Source organism: Moschus berezovskii, chromosome 4, assembly GCF_049115385.1.
Source record: "Moschus berezovskii isolate FMDL1 chromosome 4, NW_MosBer_1.0, whole genome shotgun sequence".
Taxonomy (NCBI): Eukaryota; Metazoa; Chordata; class Mammalia; order Artiodactyla; family Moschidae; genus Moschus; species Moschus berezovskii.
This window is the reverse complement of record NC_142463.1, coordinates 105822246-105828461: the sequence shown is the minus strand read 5'-3', so window position 1 is coordinate 105828461 and position 6216 is coordinate 105822246. Positions and strand designations below refer to the sequence as shown.

Here is a 6216-nt window from a genome sequence, read left to right as displayed (position 1 = left end):
AGGACAGTGAAGCCTAGTGTGCTGCAGTTCATGGGGTTGCAAAGAATCGGACACGACTTAGCCACTGAACAACAACAACAACTCAGAAATATATAGAGTCACTTCCAAAGTAGTCAACACACACTCTCCCAGGTTCAAGGAAAGAAAATATAGATTCTACCTCTTTTTTTATTTTTTAATTGAAGGAAAATTGTTTTACAATGTTGTGTTGGTTTCTGCCATATAACAACAAAAATCAGCCACAATTATATCTCCTCCCTCCTGAGCTCCCCTCCCCACCCCATTCCCAGGTCATCACAGAATGCCAGGGGAACTATGACGAAAAAGGAAAAGATCCTACCTCTTGATGGGAGGAGTGTGAGTCACATTGTAAGAAGAGCTTGTGGGAGGGCAGATAGTGTTATGGCCATTTTTGGAAAATACAGTCTCCCAACACAGCCACACAACACTCATTTCATTGCTAAACAATTTATCTCAGCTAAGTGAGGTAATTCCATCCCTTTGGCCATCTATTTGTACAGGGATAGAAAGGCCTAACACATCTGGGGCAATGAGATTTAAGAGAGCCCTGTCCAGAGTTTCTGGAAAACAGAAGCAAGTTTATTCCTGAGGTGTGAACAAGGAAATGCATACCCTGTATGTTTCACCTAGGATTACAATAGTAAGGCGGATCATGGGATTAAAAAAATAGAATAATCTCATCCCCTCTTACATCACTAAGCTGTTGAATCAGTCAGCCCTGGAGACTCTTCTGCTCCAGGGACCTCCTGTTATAAAAACAAAAAATAATTTCATGGTTCTTTAAACTGTCTTAAGTCAACTTCCTGTTATCTTCACCCCTAAAGCACCCTAACTCATATATTTTCTCTCTAAAGCCTGGGAACAGAGGTGAACTAACCTGCCCATTCTTAGGCCTTCCAAAAGCTGGAGGGTAGGGGTATGGGATTCAGGGAAAGATGAAAGAGAAGGAAGTCTCACTACACAAAAATATCAGACCATTGAATGCAGACCATGAGAACCTTTAAATTCTTCATTTGTCACATAAAAGTTCTCCTACCTACTACTAACCCATCACACCATGCCCTAGACCCAGAATATTAGTAGGGGAAGGACTCACTGCCATTTAGGGTGAGCGGGTTGTGCCCCCCCACAATGGAATTATAGTAGACCTGGTCCTCAAAAGTCGACAGTGTAACAGGGAAAAAAAAAAAGTGGCACATACTTCCGTCCGTCCATCTGTTCAGTCTCTCAGTCATGTCCGACTCTTTGCAACCCCATGAATCACAGCACGCCAGGCCTCCCTGTCCATCACCAACTCCCAGAGTTCACTCAAACTCACGTCCATCAAGGCGGTGATGCCATCCAGCCATCTCATTCTCTGTCATCCCTGTCTCCTCCTTAGATAGCTATAATTCAAGATAGACCGTAACACACGCCACAGAAAAGTGCAGAAAAAGGGCTGTGGTAGATCAATGAAGAGACAGATTCTTTTTAGTTGGAAGATATAAGTAAAAGGCTTCCTGGAGAAGGTTCTTTATGAGTTAAGTCTTCATACAGGTAGAATTTGGACATAAGACAGAGGAAAACATTCCAGACCAAAGGAAGGGAATACACACACACACAAAAATCATTAAGTGGGAAATTGTGGGGCTCCTAAAGACTGGAAGATATTCACACTGTGACCAAACACCGACCAATCAGGACAGTGGCCAGGCTACCAGGATGGAGCAAGTCCCAGAGACCCTCACTGCTCCATGTATTAATTCTTAAGTTACTTGATTATGGGAATCATGTGGCCCAGGAGAGGGACAAGTGGCTGGGGCTTCAGGTGAATGGCACTCAGGGATTCAGGCAAGAAGAGACATTCAGTAACTGGTAGAGAAGAACACCAATATTTTAACAACTAGTGTGAATGAACCAGTGAGAAATGGTTAGAGGATCAACCCTGCCTACAGACAATAGTCAAAGTTCCCACTTGACCAGAGTTTGCAGTGAATGAAAGGAAATAATGAAAAAACAGCTGGAATTAGAATTTCATCTTGAATTCGAAGATGAAAAGTTTGGACAAAATACTGAACGATACAGATTCACTGAGACTATTTTGATGACACATTCATATCACAATGGATTAGACATGGATCTGATATGGTGTGACCTCCTAGGAGTAGAAATGTAACATACACGCAACAACTTGCTGTGGGACATTGTGAAAGTGAAAAGCTCTCAAGTCTGCTAATAGCAGTTGCGTTGCAGAAAGGGGGGCCCCTTCCAGGGCCCGAAACTGGGCTCTTGTCTAACACTCGAAAATGAATTGTCCGAGGAGACACATGTGCTGACAAAGCAAGAGACTTTATTGGGAAAGGGCACCCGGGCAGACAGCAGCAGGGTAAGGGAACCCAGGAGGATTGCTCTGCCGCATGGCTCGCAGTCTCGGGTTTTATGGTGATGGGATTTGTTTCTGGGTTGTCTTTAGCCAATCATTCTGACTCAGAGTCCTTCCTGGTGGTGCACACCTTGTTCAGCCAAGATGGATGCCAGAGTGAAGGATTCGGGGAGGTGGTCGGACAGGTGGTGTCTCCTTCTGACCTTTCCTGAACTCTTCCGGTTGGTGGTGGCTTATTAGTTCCAAGTTCCTTACCAGGACTTCCTGTCATAAAACAACTCATGCAAATGGTGCCTGGCCAGGGTGGGCGGTTTCAATCAGTGTGCTTCCCCTAACAGCTGGAGACTGAAAGCAACTATGTGGAGGGCTTCTGTGGTTTCCAGCCACCAGTCTAGAAGAATGTGAGGAAAGCGTAGATGTGTGCAGACAATGGAGGAAGGCAGTGAACTCCCACCAGCTTGCACAGAACTCCATGTCTGCTCTGATGATGCCATTACATGGGTACAAGTGAGGGAGTTAGGGGGGCCAGAAATCAGAGGCAACAGGAAGTGAGAAGAGGGAAGGGCTTGAATGATAACAATAGTAACACCCAAGATCTGCAAAGCAGAGCCTAGAAGCACACTTTCATTTACTCCACGTAGCAATTAACACTGGTATAACACAGCACCATTTGAAGAGCCCTTTTATATTTATTATCTCTATATTTATTATCTCCATAATTATTATCCGCATTTTACATATGAGAAAACTGAAGCTCAGAAACAAACAAACAAAAAGTTTATCTAGGGAGAGGGCTAAAACTCAAACTCAGGCCTTTAGATTCTTTATCCAACATTTCCATATACACCACAGTGGCCTCAGAGATTGTGGGGTCATTCCTTAATATTGTAAATGTGGCCTCAGTGCTCTGGGCAGGAGTTGTTGATTATGGGAGAAATCAAAGGATCTCCCCTGACAGGTCTTACCTTCAAGAGGTAAATCTTCTAGCCTAGGACTTAAATTGGAAGAGCCTCATCCAAGAGACCGAGTGCACACCTTCTGATGCAGATGGCTCCATTTGTAGAAGGATCCCACTCCTGTTTTATTAATCAAATTCAATATGAGGATACTCAAAGGCAGGAGCCATGATTTTTTTTTTATCTTTGTATACTCAGACCCTAGCAGAGGGCCTGGTATTCAATAATAATTTACATAAATTTAAGACCCTTAACAAAAGTATCTAGAGATCCTTCCCCAGAAGGAAAAACAAAACAAAGAATTAATAATTCTTGGGACAATTATTTATGATTGTCCTGAATGTTAAATTACACAGAATGAAACCAAACTCAGCCCCTACTCTGAAATCATACTATTCATTCAATCCCCTGATCACTCACCAGTTGTTACTACGTGCAAATGGTTATGAATGACACGAGGATGAACAAAGATACATCCATAATTTCAAGGAACACACATGCTATCATGAACTTAACTGAACTGAACATGCTATCAGGAAAAAAATCTATTAACATAAAACCCTTTAATATACAACAGAATATTAAATTCCTCCCCCCACAAAAAAATAAATTACAAAATATTATGGGAGGATAAAAGTGAGTGGTTGAAATCAGAAAATCTTCATGAAGGAGGAGCTTCATTGAAGGAGCCTAGAATTTCATCAGAGAGAACTGAAACCAAGGTTGTTTCAAAAGCAGAGAAAGCTTGAGCAACAGCCAAAGAAGAGGACCTTTGGGTGGTAAACAGTGGTTCCATTTGCTCAAGCATGGAGCGTATGAAGGAAAGTGGCAGATGACACTCTGAGACCCTTTTCTACAGTCTGTCAGTGTCCTGTACCTGTTTCACGTCAGACATCATAACCGGCTTCACACCTTGCTCTCCACTGTGGCTCCTCTCACCGTCCTGGATGAGCTCAGCACTGACAAGGCTCATCCACCCAGCCCCCTACCCTCCCAGCTTCTTGACCTCCTTCCTTCCTGCTCACTCCAAATACACTGCAGTCAGGATAAGGCCCTAAGTCATGCTTGGATTTTGCAATCATAAGAGCTCTACCCACAAATCACTAGACTCATTGGAAATTAATGTTACACCAATAACTTTTATGGGCTTCCCAGATGGCTCAGTGGGTAAAGAAATCCAACTGCAATGCAGCAGACTCCCGAGACACAGCTTGGATCCCTTGGTCAGTAAGATCCCCTAGAGGAGGGCATGGCAACCCACTCCAGTATTCTTGCCTGGAGAATCCCGTGGACAGGGAAGCCTGGCTGGCTACAGTCCATTGGGTCGCAAAGAGCCAGACACAACTGAGCACACACCCAATAACTTCTTACATCCCCAGCTCTCTCCATCCCTCTTTTCCATTTAACTTGTCCTTTGATTTTTACGGAGAAATTTTTTGTGCCCACCAACCTTCCAGGTCCTTGTTCCCTTCTTTTACTTCCTGTACTCAATGCCCAATCAAGTGGATTATTTTCTCACCCACACCCTTAACTCCTTCACTGCCTTATCCTTTTGTTACACCCATTCTGTAAAACTTTAACCCTAAATCCATTTCACCCCCTCTCTCGGACTAGAGTTCTAAACACACCAGGAGAAATCCATACAGCCACATAATCACACCCATGGGGATTAGAGTCACTGCAAAATTATAACTTCCTAAGCTTTTGTACCACTCTACCCTCTGAGTCAGCTCCTGTTACCATTTCCTTCTGAGACCATTGAGAACCTCTTCAAGTCTCCCACTGGAGAACCTACTCAAGGATGTCCTATGGCCACTGTCAAGGATGTCCTTACCTCCCACTTCATGTGCCAACAAGGTTATCCGGAAGGATAACCCTCTGCAGCCCTCCTAAAGCTATGGTCCTTCCATAGCCTCACTCCTCATTTGCCCCCTTCTCCGCTCTGTGGAGTAATTCATCTGCCATAGCTCCTCTGAGACCTTGCTCTATCATTTGTATCCTCTCAACCTTGTACGTCTGCCTTCTCACTCTGGCAACTCCTTCTGCACAGCCTGTGAACTCACTCAAAGTGTTTATGCTTTCAAATCCTCCCTTGGTTTGAGATCCCTTTAGACCACACTCCACTTCTCCTCCCTTCATAGTCAACCTTCTCAAGTAAGCAATCCATACCCCCTGTCCCCACTCTTCACCTCCCACTCATTCCTCAGTCCACAGCGCTTGCGTTTCCCCTCCCCCTACACTAAAATTGCTCAGGCAAAGGTCTCCAAGGATATAAGTGCCAAATCCACTGGACACATCTCAACCTTCATCGTACTCTGTCTGTCTCTCTGAAGACTTTCACCTTGCTGACCACCCTCTCCATCTTGAAAGTCTTTCTTCCACGGACTTGATGACAGCAGAGAAGGCTCTGAGTCGCCTCCCCAGTCATTTGTCTCTTCTGTCCTATGGTGGATCATCTTCCTCCTTATTCTGTAAGTACTGGTTAAAGTCACAAAAGCTAGGTTGAGCACCATCAGAACGGAGACTTCACCTGCCTTGTTCACCACTGTAGTGGCAGTGCTCAGGACAGCTCTGCACACTGTAAGGGGAGGCCGTCCTTACGCAACTGCCGGACGCATGTACTGAACGCCAGGAACACAGCAGTAAGTAGCATACTGGCTCTGCCCTCAAGTAGCTTGCTGTCTAGCGAGGAACATAAGTAAACAGAAAATGGCAGTAGAGTATGGAAAGAATTATGACACAAGGAGCTAAGGGAGAACATATAATGGATACAGGATATCCTGAGTTCTCCAGCTTTGAATTGTGACGACACATGTGAAGTTGTGTCTACGAGAGAATCTCATTAGAAACTCAGCACCCAAGATGTTTACAGGAGGC

The 6216-nt window shown here is 44.4% G+C and overlaps 1 long non-coding RNA gene across 1 annotated transcript; it reads right to left on the bottom strand.

The window, feature by feature from the left end:
* Positions 1-2362: 2362 nt before the first annotated feature.
* On the bottom strand, positions 2363-4366 carry LOC148778174 (uncharacterized). The gene is made up of 3 exons (XR_016037318.1): positions 4217-4366; positions 3349-3459; positions 2363-2647 (listed from the first exon to the last, which is right to left on the bottom strand). It is a non-coding gene; the product is annotated as an uncharacterized LOC148778174 (long non-coding RNA).
* Between the last annotated feature and the right edge of the window lie 1850 nt (positions 4367-6216).